The 24,528-nt window shown below is 37.8% G+C and overlaps 1 protein-coding gene and 1 pseudogene across 1 annotated transcript in view; both read left to right on the forward strand.

Moving 5' to 3' along the window:
- Positions 1 to 723, forward strand: part of LOC112401556 (ubiquitin-conjugating enzyme E2 E1 pseudogene) — a 6,839-nt pseudogene extending 6,116 nt beyond the window's left edge.
- ESR1 (estrogen receptor 1) overlaps positions 647 to 24,528 on the forward strand; it is a 287,792-nt gene continuing 263,910 nt past the window's right edge. Inside the window, exon 1 of the mRNA XM_024747850.1 lies at positions 647 to 710. The gene's annotated coding sequence lies outside the window, so the exon portion shown is untranslated. The remainder of the gene's footprint in view (positions 711 to 24,528) is intronic.

Raw genomic sequence — 24,528 nt, forward strand, 5'->3', positions numbered from 1 at the left:
AACACTGCCTGTTTAGTAGTTGCTGTTGCTGCACTTCCACTTCTCTCCCAGCGAGAGAGAGACTCGAGTGGCCAGGCTCAGCCGCAGCAAAGCAGCCAGACACGAAGAGAGGGGCTGTTTGCCGGGTGGTGGTGGGGGGGGGTCACTCTGCGGATGAAAATTCGAGGGCCAGAACCAGCTCCTCCCCATTTTCGTCCTCCAACCAGCAAACCGAGAAACAAACACCCCCAAGAAGAAGGAGAGTAAAGTCAGCATGAGCAAAAACTCCAAACCCCTCTCCATGAGTGCCAAGAGGATTCAGAAGCAGCTGGCGGAGATCACTTTAGACCCTCCACCCAACTGCAGTGCTGGTCCCAAAGGCGATAACAGCTAGGAATGGAGATCAACCATTCTACGGCCTCCAGGGTCCGTGTATGAGGGTGGTGTATTCTTCCTTGATATCACTTTTACCCCAGAATATCCCTTCAAGCTTCCAAAGGTTGCATTTCGGACAAGAATCTATCACTTGTAGTATTAAGTCAAGGAGTTATTTGCTTGGACATATTGAAAGATAACTGGAGTCCAGCACTAACCATATCTAAAGTCCTTCTTTCTATCTGCTCACTTCTTACAGACTGTAATCCTGCCGACCCCTTGGTGGGAAGTATTGCCACTCAGTATATGACCAACAGAGCAGAACACGACAGAATGGCCAGACAGTGGACCAAGGGGTACGCTACATAAATTGGATTTTCACAATTCTATACGTTATTTGTCTGTCACAGAGAGAGCTGCTTATGATTTTGATGGGGTAGGGGAGGGTGGGAGTTGATCAAGAGTAGGGTATTTCTATGACAGATACTATTCAGTCTTATTTCCTAAGATTTTGTTGTAACTTAAGGTATCTTGCTACAATAGACAGAATTGGCAATAGCAATGTTTAAAACCGTCATTAGTTCTGCAATATTAGCTGAAATGCAATACAGAGAAGAATAGACATTTGGGTTCAGTTGCTTGTAGTCTGTAACTTGAAACAGCTTAATTTGTACAGGTTACACACATGGCCATTTATGTCAAGTCCTTGCAAGACTGTACAGTTTTTTGTTTAAAAAAATTGGAATTTGTTTTCCCTTCTTGGAAGGGAACATTGATATTTAACAGCTTTTAGAGACTGTCATCTCATGTATATAAAATGGACACACGGCTATATGGCACCGTATAGGAAGTGAGTAGTTATGTATTTTATTTTATATGCCAATCTACTTTCTTATGAAAAGATAGAGGTTTGCATCAGAACTTGTGAAAACCTGTAGTAAAATACCTTAAGCTGTTAACTGTAAGGCATGGGATAGGAGTTGTTCAGTGGATTGGTTCTATGTTGAGGACTACTGAAGTCTGCATTTGTTACTGTGCTAATAGGCAATATTAAAACAAAACAAAACAAAAAAAGAAAAACCCAGACTGAGAGATAGTCTACAAAGTAGCCGGCTGGAACTCTTCAAAATTGTCAAGATCATGAACTGTTCCAGATTAAAAGAGGCTAAAGACACATGACAACTAATGCAAGGGTGATTTTGCCTTGGATATTTAATCAGAAAGTGGGCATCTGTAAAACAGTTGGTAAAATCTGAATAAGGTCTATAGGTTAGACAACAGTATCGTATCTGTATGAACTTACTGATTTTGATCAGAGTACTGTGGTTAAGTAAAATAAAATAACCTGTTTTGAGGACGTACATCCTGATGTTGGCAACTTACTCTCAAATGTCTCAGGAAAAAAGAATAAATAGGTAGATAGATAAGTAGATAGATAGAATGATAGTAAGAATGATAGAATGAAAAAGTAAGTGTGATAAATTGTTAACATTTGGGGAATATAGGTAAAACATGTGGGAATATTTTGTACTATTTTTGCAAAATTTCATTTAAAATCTGAAATTATTTCAAAATAAAAATATTGTTAAGCCTCTTTTTTTTTTAAATAGATCTTTATTGGAGTACAATTGCTTCACGATACTGTGTTAGTTTCTGTTGCACAACAAAGAGAATCAGCCATATGCATACACATGTCCCCACATCCCCTCCCTCTTGAGCCTCCCTCCCAGCCTCCCTATCCCACCCCTCTAGGTCATAACAAAGCACCAAGCTGATCTCCCTGTGCTGTGCGGCTGCTTCCCACCAGTCAACTATTTTACATTCGGTAGTGTATATATGTCAATGCTACTCTCACTTCGCCCCAGCTTCACCGTCCCATCCCATGTCCTCAAGTCCATTTTCTATGTCTGCCTCTTTATTCCTGCCCTGCAACTAGGTTCATCAGTACCATTTGTTTTTTAAGATTCCATGTATATGCATTAGCGTATGGTATTTATTTTCTCTTTCTGACTTACTTCACTCTGTATGACAGACTCTACGTCCATCCGCCTCACTACAAATAACTCAATTTCATTTCTTTTTATGGCTGAGTAATATTCCATTGTATATATGTGCCACGTCTTTTTTTTTGTTGTTGTTGTTGTTTGCAGTACGTGGGCCTTGCACTGTTGTGGCCTCTCCCCTTGCGGAGCACAGGCTCCGGACGCACAGGCTCAGCGGCCGTGGCTCATGGGCCTAGCCGCTCCGCGGCATGTGGGGTCTTCTCAGACCAGGGCACGAACCCGTGTCCCCTGCATCAGCAGGTGGACTCTCAACCACTGTGCCACCAGGGAAGCCCACCACATCTCCTTTATCCATTCATCTGTCGATGGACATTTTGGTTGGTTCCATGTCCTGGCTATTGTAAATAGTGCTGCAGTGAGCATTGGGGTGCATGTGTCTTTTTGAATTATGGTTTTCTCAGGGTATGTGCCCAGTAGTGGGATTGCTGGGTCATATGGTAGTTCTATTTTTAGTTTTTTAAGCAACCTCCATACTGTTTTCCACAGTGGTTGTATCAATTTACATTCCCACCAACAGTGCAGGAGGGTTCCCTTTTCACCACACCCTTTCCAGCATTTATTGTTTCTAGATTTTTGGATAATGACCATTCTAACCAGTGTGAGGTGTTGCCTCATTGTAGTTTTGATTTGCATTTCTCTAATATTTAGTGATGTTGAGCATCTTTTCATGTACATCTTGACCATCTGTATGCCTTCCTTGGTGAAATATCTATTTAGGTCTTCCACCCATTTTTTAACTGGATTGTTTGTTTTTCTGATATTGAGATCCATGAGCTGTTTGTATATTTTGGAAATTAATCTTTTGTCCATTGTTTCATTTGCAAATATTTTCTCCCATTTTGAGAGTTGTCTTTTTGTCTTGTTTATAGTTTCCTTTGCTGTGCAAAAGCTTTTAAGTTTAATTAAGTCCCATTTGTTTATTTATTTTTTATTTCTGTTTCTCTAGGAGGTGGGTCAAAAAAGATCTTGCTGTGGTTTATGTCATAGAGTGTTTTTCCTATGTTTTCTTCTAAGACTTTTATAGTGTCTGGTCTTACATTTAGGTCTTTAATCCATTCTGAGTTTATTTTTGTGTTTGGTGTTAGGGAGTGTTCTAATTTTATTCTTTTACATGTAGCTGTGCAGTTTTCCCAACAACACTTATTGAAGAGGCTGTCTTTTCTCCATTTTATGTTCTTGCCTCCTTTGTCATAAATTAGGTGCCCATATGTGCATGGGTTTATCTCTGGGTATTCTATACTGTACCATTGATCTATATTTCTGTTTCTGTGCCAGTACCATACTGTCTTGATTACTGTAGCTTTGTGGTATAGTTTGAAGTTGGGGAGACTGATTCCTCCAACTCCATTTTTCTTTCTCAAGATTGCTTTGGCTATTCAGGGTCTTTTGTGTTTCCTTACGAGTTGTAAAATTTTTTGTTCTAATTCTGTGAAGAATGCCATTGGTAGTTTGATAGGGATTGTATTGAATCTGTAGATTGCTTTGGGTAGTATAGTCATTTTCACAATATTGATTCTTCCAATCTGAGAACATGGTATATTTCTCCATCTGTTTATGTCATCTTCGGTGTCTTTCATCAGTGTTTTATAGTTTTCTGAGTACAAGTCTCTGGCTTCCTTAGGCAGGTTTATTCCTAGGTATTTTATTCCTCTTGTTGCAATGGTAAATGGGAGCGTTTTCTTAATTTCTCTTTCTGATTTTACGTTGTTGGTGTATAGGAATGCCAGAAATTTCTGTGCATTAATTTTGTATCCTGCAACCTTACCAAATTCATTGATTAGTTTTAGTAGTTTTCTGGTGGCATCTTTAGGATTCTCTATGTATACTATCATGTCATTGGCAAACAGTGACAGTTTTACTTCTTCTTTTCCAATTTGTATTCCTTTTATTTCTGTGGCTAGGGCTTCCAAAACTATGTTGAATAAGAGTGGCAGGAGTGGATATCCTTGTCTTGTTCCTGATCTTAGTGGATCTGCTTTCAGTTTTTCACCATTAAGAATGATGCTTGTTGTGGGTTTGTCATGTATAGCCTTTATTATGTTGAGGTATGTTCACTCTATGCCTATTTTCTGGAGAGTTTGTAATCATAAATGTGTTGAATTTTGTCAAAAGCTTTTTCTGCTTCTATTGAGATGATCATATGGTTTTTATTCTTCAATTTGTTAATGTGGTGTATCACATTGATTGATGTGCGTATATTGAAGCATCTTGCATTCCTGGGATAAATCCCACTTGATCATGGTGTATGATCCTTTTAATGTGTTGTTGGATTCTGTTTGCTAGTATTTTGTTGAGGTTTTTTGCATCTATATTCATCAGGGATATTGGTCTGTAATTTTCTTTTTTAGTGATATCTTTTTCTGGTTTTGGTATCAGGGTGATGGTGGCTTCATAGCATGAATTTGGGAGTGTTTCTCCCTCTGCAAATTTTTGGAAGAGTTTGAGAAAGATCAGTGTTAGTTCTTCTATAAATGTTTGACAGAATTCACCTGTGAAGCCATCTGGTCCTGGACTTTTGTTTGCTGGAAGATTTTTAATCACAGTTTAAACTTCATTACTTGTGATTCATCTGTTTATATTTTCTAATTCTTCCTGGTTCATTTTTGGGAAATTGTACCTTTCCAAGAATTTGTCCATTTCTTCATGGGTGTCCATTTTATTGGCATATAGTTGTTTGTTGTAGTCTCATAATCCTTTGTATTTCTGCAGTGTCAGTTGTGATTTCTCCTTTTTCATTTCGAATTTTTTTGATTTGCGTCCTCTCCCTTTTTTTCTTGATGAGTCTGGCTAAGGATTTAGCAATTTTCTTTACCTTTTCAAAGAACAAGCTTTTAGTTTTATTGATTTTTCTATTGTTTTCTTCATTTCTATTTCATTTATTTCTGCTCTGATCTTTATGATTTCTTTCCTTCTCCTGATTTTGGGTTTTCTTTGTTCTTCTTTCTCTAGTTGTTTTAAGTGTACGGTTAGATTGTTTATTTGAGATTTTTTTGTTTCTTGAGGTGAGATTGTATTGCTATAAACTTCCCTTTTAGAACTCCTTTTGCTGTGTCCTATAGGTTTTGAGTCGACGTGTTTTTGTTGTCATGTGTTTCTATGTATTTTTAAATTTCTTCTTTGATTTCTTCAGTGATCTCTTGGTTATTTAGTAGTACACTGTTTAGCCTTCATGTATTTCTGTTTTTTACAGTTTTTTTTTCCTGTAATTGATTTCCAATCTCATAGCATTGTGGTCTGAAAAGATGCTTGATACAATTTAAATTTTTGTAAATTTTTTGAGGCTTGATTTGTGACCCAAGATGTGATCTATCCTGGAGAATGTTCCATGTCCACTTATGAAGAAAGTATATTATGCCACTTTTGGGTGCAATGTTCTATAAATATCAATTAGATCTATCTGGTCTGTTGTGTCATTTAAAGCCTGTGTTTCCTTATTTATTTTCTGTTTGGATGATCTGTCCATTGCTGTAAGTGGGGTGTTAAAGTCCCCTACTATTATTGTGTTACTGTCGATTTCTCCTTTCATGGTTGTTAGTATTTGACTTCTGTATTGAGGTGCTCCTATCTTGGGTGCATAAACATTTACAATTGTTATATCTTCTTCTTGGATTGATCCCTTGATCATTATGTAGTGTCCTTTCTTGTCTCTTATAACATTCTTTATTTTAAAGTCTATTTTATCTGATATGAGTATTGCTACTCCAGCTTTCTTTTGATTTCCATTTGCATGGAATATGTTTTTCCATCCCTTCACTTTCAGTCTGTATGTGTCCCTAGGTCTGAAGTGGGTCTCTTGTAAACAGCACATATATGGGTCTTGTTTTTGTATCCATTCAGTCAGTCTGTGTCTTTTGGTTGGAGCATTTAATCCATTCACATTTAATGTAATTAGCAATATGTATGTTCCTATTACCATTTTCTTAATTGTTTTGGGTTTGTTTTTGTGCGTCTTTTCCTTGTCTTGTGTTTCCTGCTTAGAGAAGTTTCTTTAGCATTTGTTGTAAAGCTGGCTTGGTGATGCTGAATTCTCTTAGCTTTTGCTTGTCTGAAAAGCTTTTGACTTCTCCATTGAATCTGAATGAGATCCTTGCTGTGTAGTGTAGTCTTGGTTGTAGGTTTTTCTCTTTCATCACTTTAAGTATGTGCTGCCACTCCCTTCTTGCCTGCAGTTTTCACTGAAAAATCAGGTGATAACCTTATGGGGATTCCTTTGTATGTTATCTTTTGTTTTTCCCTTGCTGCTTTTAATATTTTTTCTTTGAATTTAATTTTTGTTAGTTTGATTAATATGTGTCTTGATGTGTTTTTCCTAGAGTTTATCCTGTATGGGACTCTCTGTGCTTCCTGGACTTGGATGACTATTTCCTTTCCCATGTTAGAGAAATTTTCAACTATAATCTCTTCAAATATTTTCTCAGACCCTTTCTTTTTCTCTTCTTTATCTGGGACCCCTCTAATTCGAATGTTGGTGTGTTTAGTGTAGTCCCAGAAGTCTCTGAGGTTGTCTTCAATTCTTTTCATTTTTTTTCTTTTTTCTGCTCCTCAGCAGTTATTTCCACCATTTTGTCTTCCAGCTCACTTATTTGTTCTTCTACCTCAGTTATTCTGTTATTGATTCCTTCTAGTGTATTTTTCATTTCAGTTATTATGTTGTTCATCTCTGTTTTTTTGTTCTTTAGTTCTTCTAAATCTTTGTTAAAAATTTCTTGTATTTTCTCAATCCATGCCTCCATTCTATTTCCGAGATTCTGGATCATCTTTACTATCATTACTCTGAATTCTTTTTCAGGTAGCTTGCCTATTTCCTCTTCACTTATTTAGTCTTGTAAGTTTTTACCTTGCTCCTTCAGCTGTGACATATTTTTTTGCCGTCTCGTTTTTTTTTTTTAAGTTTTTATGAGTGGGATTGTGTTCCTGTCTTATTGGTTGTTTGGTCTGAGGCTTCCAACACTGGGATTTGTAGGCTGCTGGGTAGAGCTGGGTCTTGGTGCTGAGATAAGTAACTCCGTGAGACCTCACTCCGATGAATGTTCCCTGGGGTCTGAGGTTCTCTGTCAGTCCAGTGGTTTGGACTCGGAACTCCCACTGCAGGAGCTTCGGCCCAACCCCGGTCTCATGAACCAAGATCTCGCAAGCCACTGGTTCACTTTGGGGTTCCTCCCGTCTCCTTGGGTGTCAGAGTCCTTCACCAGTGCCCAGCAGGCGCCCTAGCTGTAGGGAGATGCTAACTCCACGTCTTCCCACACTGCCATCTGGACCCATCCCAGCCTGACTCTTATAAAACCAAGGAGGATGGTCCAAACTTTTGTTTGCCTTGTGCTTTTCTATTTATCAAAGAACCTTAGGTAGTGACAAGCTGGGTTGATCACTTGTATTCTAGTTAACATCAGAGTATAAGTCTAGGAGATTCTGAGCCATGTGGAAAGAACATAGTTCTCTGTGTTTTGATCCATTTTTCCTAAGAAGAGTACATTAGTGTGCTTTAATGTATGGATACAACTATTAATTGGCATCCCAATCCTGCAGATTCTGGAACATTTTATTATCTTGTTATCCACTTACATGTTTGGGTAGATTTGAATGTCTGAATTGTCAATAGTTTTGCCAAGACTTCATTGGAAAATCTGGTCTTGCAAGTTTATTTTCACAAGGCATCTCTCCAAGCATGGCTTCTTGAACCCCAGAAGAAAAGATCTGATCAAATTTGTTCACTAACAAAAGCTTATAGTATTGAATGGCAGCCTCTGGGACTCTAAGGAAATATTTCGTTTCATTTCTTACTGAGGAGCAACCATTACAGTCATTTTATACCCTTTAGAAGTGATGATTTACTATTAAATGTATTCTGATCTTCAGAATCCCTGGTCTTGACTCTGACTGCATGTGTGTGCCCACTGTATTTACACACACACAGACACACCGGTGAGGTTATGGCAATGAGGAAGTTAAAGATCCTATAATTTAAAATTATCATTCTGATGTCTTCAGATGCTAGATTTGTTGAAACCTGTCTGATTGTCATTTGCCTTAGAAATCAGGTACTGTACACTGGTAGGAAAAGAGACATCCCAAACCAAAAAACCCTCATATATTTGTCACAGCTCCACAGCAAATAAAATCCAATTGAAGCTACCCCATCCTTATTGAGGTTAGATCTTTGTATAAATAATCTGTCTATTCAAAACATGTCTTAAAATAAATGCCAGTGAAAGGTTTTGGGCTCATCTCTCAGGTGCAATGCTGAGCACTGTTTTAGTGTACTTTTTCTCAGTTGTTGCTATTTCTAGAGAACTTAAAAGATGTAAATTTCTATTGATGATGAATGATTGGACTCTATAGCCCACTGGGGATCCCTTTGATGAGAGCCAATTATGTTTCCAAGCTAAAGTATGATCAGCTAGTTACCAGCAACTTTAAGTTTCCAGAAAATGGTTTGACTCCCAAATTGTTTAAAATCTATTTGTAATAGTAGATCACATATAAATAAAAGAAGTTTAGCTCTAAACAGCACAAAAGAATTTAAACCCATGCAAATTCCCACCATGTTAATCATGATCTATTTTAATTTTTTTTTTTTTTTGGTGTGGATTCCACTCTGGTCTGTACACATGCATTTATGTTTTATTTTAAAATAGAAGACATATGATTTGCATTATGCTCTTTGACTTACAATGGTATTAAAAACCTTTCCAATGTTTCCACAGTGTTAATAATTACTTGCTATATATGCATAATAGCTTATTATAACATTTCGCCCCAGAAGTTTTTCAACTATTTTATTAATTTTAGAGTTTGAAAAATTTCCTCCAATTTAAGAGATAATAACTGCTCCTCCCAAAAGCACCTACATACTTTTCCCTTCTACTGAACTATTTTCTGAGAACAAATTCCCAGGAATAAGGTAGCTATATCTAAGAATATACATGGATACATTAGATAGATATAGATGTGTATGTGTGTGTGCACGCACATGTGTGTATACTCTTACCATTTATTATTTCCAGAATGTCTTTACGAGTTTACAGTAGTGTACACACACTGTATAAATGGATATATACCATTTTTACTATCAGCTTTCCAAATTTGGTATTAGACCCAATTTTTGCCAAGCCTCATTATGGAGGGCAATGTAGGGCTGTGGGGAGTAGTTGGGTTTTGAAGTTAGACGGTTGCAGGATCTGATCCTGGTTCCTAGGGATTCCATGATATTAAGTCAAGTTGTTTAACCTCTATAAGTTTAGTTTCCTTTTCTAAAACATGGTTAATGGTATTTACTTCATAGAGTTTTTGTGGGTATCAAATGAAATAGTTTATAAGGTACATAGACAGGAACTGGTTGAATAAATATTTGTTGAATAAGGAAAAAAAAATGAATACATGTTCATTCTTTCAATATCTACTTTCTCTACTACTCTTACAGGGATAGTTTTCTCAGTATAAATAAAAAGCAAGATCAAGTTTATCTTTAAATGGTAAATCCTTCCCTCAGTAACGTTAAAGACTGCTTACTATTTTGAGCATTCCTCCAAAAACCTGTATTAGTTCTTTTCTCAAAAAACTATCTTTTGTAAGGGAAATATCAGTTAGGAGGTATTTTAGCAGAAAATTCAAACTGGTTTACACAATTAGAAAATTTATCTCATGTAACAGATTCCACATGAGTGGTGGAATCCACAGTTGGTTGGGTCACTGGCTTAATCATGTCATCAAAGTCTCAGGTCCTTTACAACTTCTGCTCTGTCATTTCCCATCCGTCCACTTCACCCTGAGACTGGGTCACCGTACTGTCAAAAAATTGATGTCAACCGCCTGTGGAGTAATGTTTTCTTGTTCACATCAATAAGCGGACAGAGAAAAACTCTTCCTGAAAGCATGGAATGTTACTTGTTTCCCGTCAATTTAAGTGGTGTACTCACTCCTTGACCAGTGGACTACCTCGGATTAATTGGAATCTCCCTCTGAAGCTGGGATTGTTGGTGGTGAGGTTGGGGGGATGCACGATTTAAATTGGGATTCCATTAAACTGAAGGAAATGGATTTGGGGTTGGCACCAGCAGTTTCCACTGTGAAGAAAACGTTAAGTTTTGGACACATTAATCCCTACTTGCCGTGTTACGTGAAATTTATCAACTTGAAAAATTCGTCCAGAAAACTTAAATCCATTCTCAATGCTGTTGAGTTTTTTCAATAGCATTTAATTTCATAGCTAGAAATAATTGTGATTCAAACTATTGCCTTGATTTAGAACTATTATTGATCCTTTGGATTTTGCCTCACAACATAACCATAAAATGAAGAGACAACAGAGCTATGCGTGCATTCAGAAAATATTTACTGAGCTGTAACTACATACTATGCCTGGTGTTAACTGCTAATGATGCAATGGGCAACAAGTCAAGGTCTTTGACATTGCAAAGCTTATAATCTAGTAGACCAATAAGTCCATGTTTTCAGTGGTATCAGATAGGATTGTACTGACTTCTTAAGTTTATACTCGAGCACTTAGTATAACTGCCATGTGAATAACACATTCCATCTTGTTATAGGAAATAGAAGACAAGCCCACTTTTTTGGTACTGGTGTCACAAATTTATTTTTCTTGATTAGATGTTTTGCCGAGAAGTGGTTGAACTCTGGCTAATTGCTATCAGAAGGAACAGCTCAGCATAGATTACCCAGACTTAAACTCTGAGTTTGGGGTAGATTTTCCCCAACATTTAAATGGACAATTCCAAACAGCCTAAGCCAACAGGTTAATTCATTTAGCAGCACTTGTACTAATAATAGCCCCATCAATATATAGTTCTTAACATACACTGTTACATAGATACCATCTCTATTTCTCCTATGAGTTGCCATAATGGCAGTTGAAATTGTGAGTAACAGAATGACAGGGAGCATTTAGGATCTATAATTGACAGGCTTGGTGATTGATTGAATGGACAGTGCATTTCTAGGTTGAAAGTAATGGAATGTGGGGGGAGGCGCATAGTAATATAGAGGACACTGAAGGGAAAATAGTTTGAGACAGGCAGAGGGTAGATTAGGTGTTCAGTCTGGGACAACAACCAAGTTTGAGGTTTGTCTCTGTCATCTCAGGTGCCTATAGCAAAGTACCATAGACTGGGTGGCTTAAACAACAGATATTTTTTGGATGGTTCTGGAGGCCAGGAAGTCCAAGATCAAGGTTCTGGCATATTTGGTTCTTGGTGAAGCCCTCTTTTTGGCTTGCTGATGGCCACCATCTCTCTTTGTCCTTATGTGGCCTTTTCTTTGTGTGCTTCCTCTTCTTATAAGGACACTGATCCCTTTATGAGGACACCACCCTTATGACCTCATCCTTATTACTTGCCAAAGACTCCACTTCCAAATGTCATCACATTGCCAGGTAGGACTTCAAAATATGAACTTTCAGGGAACACAACATTCAGTCCATAACAAGGTTCTTATAAAATGTCCACATGAAGATGTCAAATCAAGAGTTGACTATTTATGTCTACATTCCCATCAATCAATAAGCTTCAGAGAAAATGAGCTTTTAAGACTTCTTTTAACAATAGGAAAGTAAGATCTTGATAAGATATGATGGCATGATGGTCTATGGAAAAGTTTTAAAGAAAAACACCGAAGATAGTTGGCATATAAGTCAGGTTGTATTAACCTGGATAAAATAGACGGGTACAAGGATAGGGGAAAGATAGGTGAGTTAAGATGGAAATTCTTTGCCTCAAAAACCAATTCTGATGATTTGTGAATCTAACTTACGTGGTGACATTCTAGTAGATCCAGGACAAATCACTTCAACATTATGTGCTCTTAACTTTTCATTTATAAGTCAGAAAATATTACACAACACTTGCTACACTTTTCTAAGAGCTGAACTGAGAGTGTTAATGCAGTTAAAATGGAAAAAAACTCTTTATTTTGTTTGGAAGAGACTTCATTATAAATATTTATTAAATTAGGGTAAAACACTCTAGAAATATTTATTATGCAGCATTAAAATTTTAATTATCAGTAACAAAGACAGGCATAATTTTGACTGTTTTATAACAGTCCAGTTATTAAATATAATTGATATATAACTGTAACTAATATATAATTTACCTGTAATATTTAATTTAATATAAATAATCAAATATAATTGATAAATATAAGTGAAAAAGGTTAAAATTAAACTATCTGAAGAGGAATCTTAAAATTGACCAATTCTTTCCAAGAGGTGATGGGGTACGTGATTAATATGTACAAAGCAAAGAAGAATTAAACCAACATAGATAATCTCAGACTTTTTTTTTAAACGTCTTTATTGGAGTATAATTGCTTTACAATAGTATGTTAGTTTCTGCTTTATAACAAAGTGAATCAGCTATACACATACATATATCCCCATATCCCCTCCCTCTTGCATCAGACAGTGTTTTTGATATCATCGATTAGTTATGTATATAATTTTGCTATTATAAATCAGATTGAGTCTATTTTTTTCACAAAGATTCTGTCATAATGGGAGGCAAAAAAGGTTAGAGAGATGAAGAGTCTAGAAGTCTCTCTGCACCTCAAATTAGATCTGAAGACGATTAGGTTGCCTATTTCAGTTGTTTCTGAGCAAAAAGAGAAGTGAAAGTGTTCAGATCAGAGAGGGAAAAGTTTGAAGGGCAAAAAAAAAAAAAAAAGAAGAAATACAAAGAAAGCACCTGAATCAGTTAGAGACGTCAGATATGCACCAGCAGCATGGATTATACTAGAATTTTCTACAGAAGTCTTGTAAATCACTGAGAAATAGTGTACCACTTATTTGCTTAAAATTTTCAGTTAATGTGCCTCAGGAGTATTTTGCAGATAACGAGCCTCACTCTCTACCTTATTATGGAGGCAGAGCTGTTTCTCTTTGTCCCGTTCTCCGTCTGTGATACACTTTTTATTCCTCAAGAGCTATAGAATCATGTCCATGCTATTGTTGTCTGCCTGATGGGAATTCACGTAATTGAAAGCGTTTATCCTCTCTTAGTAGAAAAATTGGGCATTTGGAAGTAATGAAATCCCCCACGTTTGTCCACAGCCTAGGAAATACTGTTCACTCAGCTTTGTTCTAAAGTTTCCACCTTTCCCAGTATAACCTGTTGCAAATTTAGTCCTGCACAAGAACTAAAGCTGGAATTTCTTGTGGCAGCCTAGCTGTCCATGTTCATGTGGTTACACCTTTGGTTGCTATTTCACCACTGATCAAAAAATAAAATTGCATTCTTTTGGAAGAAACATGGAATGACAGGAAGAAAGTCCATACTGTATTGTAAAGTGAGAAAAAACAAGTTACAGTGCAAATGTTGAATAAACTCTATTTTTTGAGTAAGCAACTCTATATGTAACATTTATGTATATATGTTTAGATATTTGCTTAATTATAGAGTGATAACCTCTGGGCAGTGAGATGAGGGAAAGTGAGAAAAGACTTTCACTTTTTACATTATGCTTTTTATTTTATACACTTCTGTATTGTTTGAATTTTTTAAAATGAGCAAGTGTTATTTTGTCATTAAAACAAAAACAACTGACAAAAACCTCCAGGAAGTAAGAAATTACTTGGAATGGAATATGTTTAAATAATTAATTTGTCGATACTGCTTGACTATTATTTTCTCTTGCTAAATCAAAACTGCGCTGCTTTTCTCAGGAGGTTGCTTTAAAAAGGAAGGGTAAGTGTTTCTAATTAAATGAACAGCTCAACCTTCCCACCTCCAGCCTAAATTCCTCAGTTTGGTTTTGTTAGTAACAAACGCTACATGCAGATTTTTAAGGTAAATCAAGGAATGTGGGTGTTCAACAGGGCAGTGCACAGCGCCATAGTCAGTGGGAAACCATGCTTTTGTAACTGTTGGTTTATCAAATTGGAGCAGGAAGGGAAATTTTGAACAACAGGACGTGAAGTCCCAGTAGGGGTCTCAACTGCTCAGATGTACTGGGCACTGTGACATGCACCCAAATGTCATGGACGTGTGGCCCTTTAGCTTATGCACCAATCTGAATCTCTCTGAACTTTCTTGATTCTACCGCAAAGTAATAAAGAGAAATTAGTTGCTATTAACTTTTGTAATAACTTTTGCATTATACACAAAGGTGGGTTGTACCTTGTGTGGCCATGGGTATATGCAAAACAAATAACCAAACAGAAAGCTAGAGTCTGATCCCTTTTTGGTTTTACCTTTTAAAGGCAGGGTTTAGCAAAATATGTGACAGATTCTCCAACCATTTACCAAATAGACATTATCTGCTTTTCAGGGGATTAATGGTAGAGGCCCCCACTGAGGGACCTTTGAGAGCAATGAAGCCAGAGGGACAAAAGGGCTAAGAGTGATGATTGCCCCATGACAACCTCCACGCTGGCGAGCGATTCAAAATTGAGTTCTGCCAACCTGAAAATCCAGATCTGCAAATCAATGATTGAGAACTTTGTATTCTTATCAGGTGGACAGTCTCGGTGTCCAGTGTTTTTTAAGCCACCCAGTTTGTGGTATTTTGTTATGGCGGCCCTAGCAAACAAATACACTCTCTCCTCTGTGATAACACTCATTCTTTGGAACAATCCTTACTCATTCTTCTATAAAAGCAGAAAGTCTATTGATGAAGACTAATTACCTTTGCTAGAGTGTATGTTTGAAGGCCGCTGCTGGGCGGCAACCTGGTGACTCAGGAAAGCTAGGTTTGTTTTCTTGCTTCACGGGTCTTTGCACAAATAGGAACTGAGGCATTTTCTCCTTTTCACTGATTTAGGGGGAGATCCTGCTTGTTGTAAAGTCAAGAACAGGGTTTTCAGACAGAGTCTGATTATCTTTGAAAAAACTAACCTCTCACATCCTCTGTTGCCAAGTGATTGGGCTGTAGAGGTTCTCATTGGAAAATTGATCCCTGGGTCAAGTTCAGAGGGTGAGATGCTTTTTTGGATTGTTATCAGTAATGCTGTGATGTCAGATGGCTTTCAACTAAATAAACATATGTAACGTCTTTGGTAAAGAGAAAGCAGTCTAAAATAAGAATGAGGAACAGATTGGAGCACAGTGCTTTGCACAGAGTAGGTGTCCAATAGCTATTGGTGGAGTTGGAATAAGTGAATTAAGCAGGGCTATTTTAAGGAATGTTGGCATTAGAGAGTTAAAGGAGGTTTCTGGAAGGGTTTGGTCAGTTTTGGTTCATGTTGCAATGATGCTGGATTGAAACCATTTCACTAGCTCGTGAAATTTATTAGCATCCAGAGACAGAGACTGTGACTCATTTGCTCTTGTTTTACGTCCATAAGTTTGCTTTGGTCACTCCGAATGGTGCCATATTGGGAAGTACAGCTATTTCAGAGAAAACGGTGAAGTTGGTGTTGGCAGGGTGGTGAGAACAAAGGGCTGTTCTTCAATAATGAATAACTCTGACATTTTGTTTGAAGTTAAGTTGTGTTGTTTGAACTTTTCTGCCTCTGAACAAAGCATAATATGCCAAGAATGGGTAACAGTTTCTGGATCACTGGGGGCCAATTAGTTATGGATGGGTAGTGATGGCACTGCGTGGTGGTCTTCCTGCGGTTTCTAAAACCTTCTGCTGTGTGTGATGGACTCTCAGCTTAGTGTTTGTACAGTATTAGGAGAGCTGTGTTATCGTTACTTTCTACCACCAAGATGCAAGTCTGTGATGATCACGGAGGTTAGAGACGATCAGTTAAGTCAGTCTATATTTAGGAAAAATGTCTTCCATCCATGGTGTTGAACATTTTCAGGTGAAGCTGAAAGAAGCCAATATCTTTCTAGACATTTATTGGTACCTTAACAGAATTAGTTGATTAGATGGGTAGAAAAAGCCTGGGACTCAGTGAAGTCACTGGTAACCATTAAATAACTATATGTTTATTCAAACTGCTTTTCTCTTGGTTTGTCACTGACTTCATTTTAATGTTATTTTAATTGACTTTTCCTTCATCTTACCATAGAGAAATAGTGAAATAATAGGGTTAAGGTGGACCTTGAGCCAATGTCTATTCCAACGTATCCCTTTGATTTCAGGAAAGGTCAAACTTCAAAATGTTATCTGCATGACTGCTCTCTAGGCATCCAGTTCTGTCACTGGGCAAGGCCTGTCAGAAGAGGTAAAAGGAAAAGTTAGGACAAAAAGTAGACATTAAAAGGAACACAATCTCTCATATGGAGCATACATACCCCAAAACAGCAGAACTGCTTACTGATGGAGAAAAATACTAGCAAGTTAAAGTAGTGGGCTTTGGAGTACTTAGAGCAGTGGGCAAGGGAGAAACAAAATCTCTTGCAAGAGATGGATGTTCAAGGCCTGTTTACACTAGGTCTCAAATGACACCAGCACTGGGCAAGCCAAGAGAAGTCAGGCCCAGACATCTGGTCTACCCAGAACATGTGCTGGGTTTTTATGATTTGGAAAGCAAGGGCGTGGTCAGGAAGTCAGTTCCTGTACGAATGGAAGTGTAAGGCCCTTAAATCCCAGAAGGGAGGCCAAATGAAGAGGATAAGGGATGGGGAGGGGGCAGTTTTAATTGCAAGTAGAGAGGTTCAGGACTTTGGAGGCAGGGAAGAGCAGGTAATGCAAATTCAAGGAAAGAAGCTGGGCCAGAGTGGATCTGGCAGCAGGAATCAGATACATTATTAGTAGGATTCCTGGAGAACCTAGGGGAGGAGTAGAGACTAGTTTGGGGAAATAGGCAGTGCCCTGGCTAAAAGAGGCCAGCACGAGCGGGCTGAAACCACAGTACTGAAATATTAAGAAAAAGAGGCCCGGGAATCCAGTTCAGCATGGAAAGGATTTGTGGGGGCAATACCAATGGTTACTACAGCAATTTTACTATGAGAACTACCAAAGCAGAGGCTGTCTGTTCTCTGCCCTTCATATGAACAGACTGGCAGGATTACTTGGCAGCTAAAGCAAACCATAGAGCTGTGGGTGCTGGTGGCTATTAATTGCAGGAGAGACAGCAATGGGTTCTCACTTATGCAGATGGAGGGGGAAATGTTGTGTTCAGAAGACTGGCCACAGGGCGGTCTTGGTTGGAGAAGGAATCGTGTATAGGGAGAAATAAGAAGTCGGGTTGATGGGAGAGGCTAGCAGGTAGGTATTTGGGTTTTATATGTGAGGCAAAACAAGTCCAAAATGCTTTGTTGAGGATGAGAGTGGCATCTCAGAAAGGTTAATCTGGGTTTATAGGGAAGCCAGCTTTGTGTATGAAAAGCCAGAGGAGGGCATGCCCAACTCTGAGGTTTGGGTTTGTTTTTTCTTTTATCTCAAATAAAGGCATTGGTGAGGCTGGTGGCTGTGGAAACTATGAAGAAGAGGTGAAATTAGCAATTAGGTATTTCACTGGACCCAAATGCCGAGTGTTGATGATGTAAAGAGCAATAGGTTGTGGTTAGAACGGTATTAATACAAGAATGGGCGCGTGAGGACCAAGAATCCCTCTGGCAGACAGAGGCCAGAATAATTAACTCAGAGGAAATGGTTGACCGCGCATGCTTAAAATGTACAGTAGATTATGCAAAACCAGGAAATCCACGTCTTGACGTTCAACTCCCCAAGACAGAACTCGTTCCTGGCCTAATTTTTAAAAGTAGTTTCCACTCTCCTCTGAAAATCACAGACAGCTGTCATTCTTGAAGTCGACTTTTTAGTCATGCAGTTTCCCATTGTTTCTCGTTTTGTGCACAGTATACAGAAAAGCAGACGCAATGCAGTGCAACTGTACATTGCTGGGAAAAGCCTGTTCTTTTCCTTTCTCTTTCCTCCCCTCCTTTCTCTCTTTTTCTTTCTTTCTCTTTCTTTCTTTCTTCTTTCTTTCTTTCTTTCTTTCTTCTTTCTTTCTTTCTTCTTTTTCTTTCTTTCTTTCTTTCTTTCTTCTTTCTTTCTTCTTTCTTTCTTTCTTCTTTTTCTTTCTTTCTTTCTTCTTTTTCTTTCTTTCTTTCTTCTTTTTCTTTCTTTCTTTCTTTCTTCTTTCTTTCTTCTTTCTTTCTTTCTTCTTTCTTCTTTCTTTCTTCTTTTTCTTTCTTTCTTTCTTCTTTTTCTTTCTTTCTTTCTTTCTTTCTTCTTTCTTTCTTCTTTCTTTCTTTCTTCTTTTTCTTTCTTTCTTTCTTCTTTTTCTTTCTTTCTTTCTTTCTTCTTTCTTTCTTCTTTCTTTCTTTCTTCTTTCTTCTTTCTTTCTTCTTTTTCTTTCTTTCTTTCTTCTTTTTCTTTCTTTCTTTCTTTCTTTCTTCTTTCTTTCTTTCTTCTTTTTCTTTCTTTCTTTCTTCTTTTTCTTTCTTCTTTCTTTCTTCTTTTTCTTTCTTTCTTTCTTCTTTTTCTTTCTTTCTTTCTTTCTTTCTTCTTTCTTTCTTCTTTCTTTCTTTCTTCTTTTTCTTTCTTTCTTTCTTCTTTTTCTTTCTTTCTTTCTTCTTTCTTTCTTTCTTTCTCCTCTCTCTCTCTCTCTTTCTCTCTTTCTTTCAGCAGTTCTCATTTCTTCCATTTCCTTATATGTTTCTTTACTTAACCCAGTTGTTCTCAACTGGCAGCACATTAGAATCACTCTGATTCTAAAAACAATACATACAGCTGACTCCCCCTAGATTCTGATTTCATTGCTATGGGGTGGGGCCTGGGCAGGAAAATGATTTAACAGCTCCTTTCATGATTCTAAGGTGTAGCCAGGATTGAAAGCCACTGGACTTTCAAGTTTTCTCTGTTCTTCCGAAAAGCGGAAGCCCAGACTTGGGCGGAATTCAGATGAACATCAGGCTTACATTTGATGCCATTGGTTGTAACGCTCAGTCCACTCAAACTGTCCCAAGAGGGCATTTGGTATCAAAATCATGGGACAAAACTACTGACCCACAGTCAGCTTCAAACACTTAGTAGTCCTGAAAGTGTTTTTGCTACTTTGTACATATAATCATAGTGCAGTAGACATTTCCAGCTAGATATTCTCACTTTTTAACGTGATTTTTAATCAAAATCTAACAGAGGGTTCTTACATATAACTGGGTCATAAATATTCAGATTTTCATCATCATTGTTGTAGGATGCAAACACTAGCAAAACTAAATCTTTTTTTTTTTTTTTTTGTGGTACGTGGGCCTCTCACTGTCGTGGCCTCTCCCGTTGTGGAGCACAGGCTCCGTCCGGACGTGCAGGCTCAGTGGCCATGGCTCACGGGCCCAGCCGCTCTGCGGCATGTGGGATCCTCCCAGCCCAGGGCACAAACCCACGTCCCCTGCATTGGCAGGCGGACTATCAAACACTGCGCCACCAGGGAAGCCCCTAAATCTGTTTTTTTTCTTTTTTGCTTTTAAAAGTATACATCTTTTTCAAACTTCCTTTGAAGTAGAATTTTATATGTGGAAGAATTCTTGAAGATAGTTTTAATGTAATCTCTTAATTTTATAGATGAAGAAACTGAGATTCCCAAGAGATGAAATGATTTCTCTAAGGGCACACAGCTAGTTAAGGACAGAGAATCTATTAGACCTGGACCCTGATGTGCTGATTCCCAATCCAGAATGTTCTTTCGCCTACACCCTGTCTCTCCCTTGTTTCCATTCCTTTATATTTTCATCTATTTCAACACACATTTACTAATTGATATACACCAAATTGTGTGCGACAGGTCAGAATGACTTTAAGTTTTTATTTAGTGGAGCAGAATAAAATATATTTCTAATAAACAGTGACAAATATTTGTTTAAAAAGTACTGTGCAAAAGATATATTTTCAGATTAGAATTTAATTTGCCAGATTTTTAGTGGAAACAGCAGAGCTCTTAAGAATAGCTGATATAACTGATTTTATTTTTACTCTGCTTTTTTGTAAAAGTCTGTAGCAGAGGTGAGTAGTATCGAAGAGATAATAACAGCTAAAATCCTAAAAGATTAGGTACACGTGGGCAAACTGTAATATGCTATATAAATTATATTATATGCTATAATATCATTAACTGTAATATGCTACAGAACTGTATACTATAGTCATATAAATCATAGAATTATGAAAAATTGGGGACTTGGATTATTATGTTCAAACCCTTTGTTTTAAAAATGAGGACTTCAAAATTTCCTTGACTAAAGGTCAGCCAACAACCTGTTGGAATTGGAACTTAAATCTGATTCTCCATCCTTCTTGTTTTGGATATTAAAAAAATGAAAGAAAGAAAGAAATTTATCACTTGTTTTCTTTTTATTTGTAAAAGTAATGTATGGTCATGTAGAAATATGAATATAGAGAATATTAAAGATTATAGCGAGACAAGTATTGTGTGTATTTTTATAGTCTGATTTCTTCACTTTATGTAAGATGGCAAGTCTATTTTTGAACAAATTATTTTTAAGAATAGTATTATAACAACTTATAATTGAATTTACTGAAGGATAGTGACTTATTTAGCCATTTCCTCCTTAATAGATATCTTTTTTTTAGTTTACTTCCAAGTTTTTAGTAAGTGATGCTTCAATGAATATCTGTTTGTTATCTTAGTGTGAATCTTAGATTAGTTCCTTAAGATAAATAATTTTTAAAGTATAAATATGTGTAAGACTCTTGATAAACACTTCCAGATTTCCCTCGAGAAATGTGTAAACAAATTTAAAAGTGTGTGGGATTGCCCATTTCACCACTCTGTGTTATTCTGGCGGCCTTCTATAAATCAGGCTACCCTGATGTCATGACTCTCCGCCCAAAATCTAATCATTTAAACACAAGAAGTGTATGTGTGAATGAACTATTAAGTCCTGACCAAACGTGGAGAAATGTTAAAGGTAAATCAAAGTCAACTGGATATTCATTAGGCCTCTAATTTCCCAATCTTTTTCATGTTCTTCCCAATATCCACTTGCTGAAATCTGAAAGAAAATTTAATCTTATTTTGTACAACACTTGAGATTTCTGAGCTAGTGGTTTTAACAAACCGTGTAACAAACCATGGAAACTGGCTCCTGTGCCAGCACCATGACCTTCATAAGTCACCTAGTAGCAACCTACACGTCACCCTGTGTCCCCCAAGGCCACCGCAGTGACTCTCACCGGGGGAAAGAGTAAGCGATGGCTGACATCCAGCTCTCAACTGCTCTCAAACCAAAACACCTTTGCACGGGGCAACGTGTGCCTGGAAAATGGGGCACATTCTGCCAGTTTCCACAAAGGCAGTGGCAGCCCAGCGCCCACTGCTCCCTCTCTTGAGGAGATGCTGGCTGTTTTGCCGGCTGGAACGGGAAGGGCATTTTGTTGCCGGGAGCCAGGTTCTTAAGCGCCACTGGTCTTTGCATGGCAAGTCTGGCAGAGGGAACCCTCTTGGGGCTGCAGGAACCTCATTAGCATTAAGTGTAGACAACAACCAGAATAGTCCAACAGAAAATGGTATTAGCAATTCTGTACATGTCTATTTAGAAAGTAATTTCATATCTCATATTTCACTTTTTATAAAAGATATATGTGACGGTGTGTGTATTTAAATACACTCTTTATTTTGGAACAGTTTTAGATTTACAGAAAAATTGTGAAGATGGTAGAGCTGTCCTGTATACCCCACACCCAGTTTCCTTTATTAGTAAGATCTTACATTAATATGGTCTATTTATTACAATCAAGGAGCCAATACCAATACATTATTATTAAAGTCCATACTTTATAACAATTTTCTTAGTTTTTACCTAATATCCTCTCTCTATTCCAGTATCCAGGATACCATATTACATTTTGTTGTTATGTCTTGGCTGTGACAGTTTCTGAGACTTCCCTTGTTTTTGATAACCTTAACAGTTTGGGGGCTTACCGGTCAGGTATTTTGTAAGGATGTTCCTCAATTGGGATTTGTCTGATTTTTTCTCATGCTTAGAGTAGGATTATGGGTTCTGGGGGGAGGAAGATCACAGAGGTGAGATGCCATGCTCATTACATCCCATCAAGAGTATATACTGTCAACATTTATGTTATTTATGACTTGACGTTGACCTTGACCATCAGGCTGAGGTGGTGTTTGTCAGGTTTCTTCACTGTAAGGGTACCCCCTTTCCATACTGTATTCTTGGGAAGGAAGTCACTATGCACAGCCCACTCTTAGGGAGTGGGGAATTATACTCCCGCTCCTTGAGGGTAGAGTATGTACATAAATTATTGGGAATTCTTTAGCATGGGAGATTTGTCTGTTCTCTCCCATTTATTTTATTTATTCAATCATGTATATCAGTATAAATTCATGGATATTTATTTTATACTTTGGGTTATAATACACTTCTACTTTATCTATTTTGTTGCTTATATTGTTCCAGCTTTGGAGGAAGATAGATTTTTCAATATAAAAACACTCTTATCAAAGAACTAAGTCAACTTTAGTAATAGGAGAAAATACTTTTTACCCTTAACTGGTCTCATTTATACCAATATTCTACCAAATAAAATTCTGATTGCTTGTAATGTAAAAATTAGTGTTTATTTTCTAATATGCTAAGATCAGAGAACAAGTAACAAGTTTTCAAGGCTGAGGTAGGCAACAGGTAACTCAGTCTGATAAGAAGTACCTTTCCCAGGCCTCTTTCTGAATCTCCCGGGTGGCCCTGTTGCTCCTGGGATAAAGGTAACACTCTCGCCTCGGTTTTCTTAGACTACATGATGTAGAGACTGTGACTACTGTCACTTCTCTCACTGGGTTCCGGTTGCTAGGACCTTTTAAATTTCCTTAACATATTATCCTTCCCACCAAAAACCTTTGGCATATACTAGTTCCTCTTTTTTTAATAAAAGGGTATCTCCCACCCTAAAGCCATGCCTTTTGTTCAGATTTTCAGCAATGTTTATCAGTTGGCTCATGCAATTGTGGTGACTGGAAAGTCTGAAATTTGTGGGGCAGGCCAGCAGGCTGGAAACTTAGGCAGGATGCAATGCTATCATCTTCAGGCAGAATTTCTTCTCCAGGAAACCTGAGTTTTTGTTCTTATGGCCTTCAACTGATCGGATGAGACTCACCCACATTGTAGAAGGCAATTGTAAGTCAACTGACTATAGATGTTAACCATATCTACAGAATACCTTCACAGAAGAAACACCTAGGTTAGAGTTTGATTCAATAACTGGGTACTATAGCCTAGCCAAGTGGACATGTAAGACCAACCATCACAGGGATGAAGACAGAAAAGTGCTATGAGTGGGAAAACAGCCTAGTGATAGTTCAGTGAGAGGCTGGAATGGGGAAGGAGAGTGGATGATGCACTTTGTTGGAGTGGTCATGGGAAGGTGACATTTGAGCTGAGATATGGAAAGGTAAGAAAGAAAGGAAGGACTTTGTACAAATTCCTAGGTGATATTGATGCAATTGCCTTGGGGACTATACTTTGAGAAGAATGGGGTTTAAGGGTACACCTATTATAGTACGCCATTCATCCTGGGAAGGCCCCTAACATCTCAGAGTGATCATTTTTCCTCCAAATGCCTTCCTCACATGCCCTGAGAGGCTGAGAGTTTTGTTGAGAAGGTAAAATCTCAAGAGGGAAGCTTTGAAAGATCCTAGGACAAAGTAAAGATAAAGGGCTGCTCCAAGTAAGGACTAGGCTGTCTAGGAAGTGACAAGAAGCACAAATTCCACCCATTATTAATGAGTTATGAGACTATGATTCTACGTTATCACTCAGGGCAAGCCACTTAACCCTTTAGGGCTTCAGTTCCCAATTGATACAAAGAAGAGGTTATAATGGACAAGCAAGTCTGAAAGGCACTGTGGTGACATCCTGTGGAATGAGATTGGTTGGGAGGTATGATTCAAGTACTTTGTTATCAAACGATGTCTATGTGTTTTGTGCAGAGAAGGGGTTCTTCCCATATTAATGGCTTTTTAACTCTCAAAGTTTCTTACAAAGGAGGAAAACATTGGTGCCACAAATTCCACCCATTATTAATGAGTTATGAGACTATGATTCTACGTTATCACTCAGGGCAAGCCACTTAACCCTTTAGGGCTTCAGTTCCCAATTGATACAAAGAAGAGGTTATAATGGACAAGCAAGTCTGAAAGGCACTGTGGTGACATCCTGTGGAATGAGATTGGTTGGGAGGTATGATTCAAGTACTTTGTTATCAAACGATGTCTATGTGTTTTGTGCAG

Source organism: Neophocaena asiaeorientalis, unplaced genomic scaffold (genome assembly GCF_003031525.2).
Source record: "Neophocaena asiaeorientalis asiaeorientalis breed wild unplaced genomic scaffold, Neophocaena_asiaeorientalis_V1.1 scaffold123, whole genome shotgun sequence".
In the NCBI taxonomy this organism is placed as follows: Eukaryota; Metazoa; Chordata; class Mammalia; order Artiodactyla; family Phocoenidae; genus Neophocaena; species Neophocaena asiaeorientalis.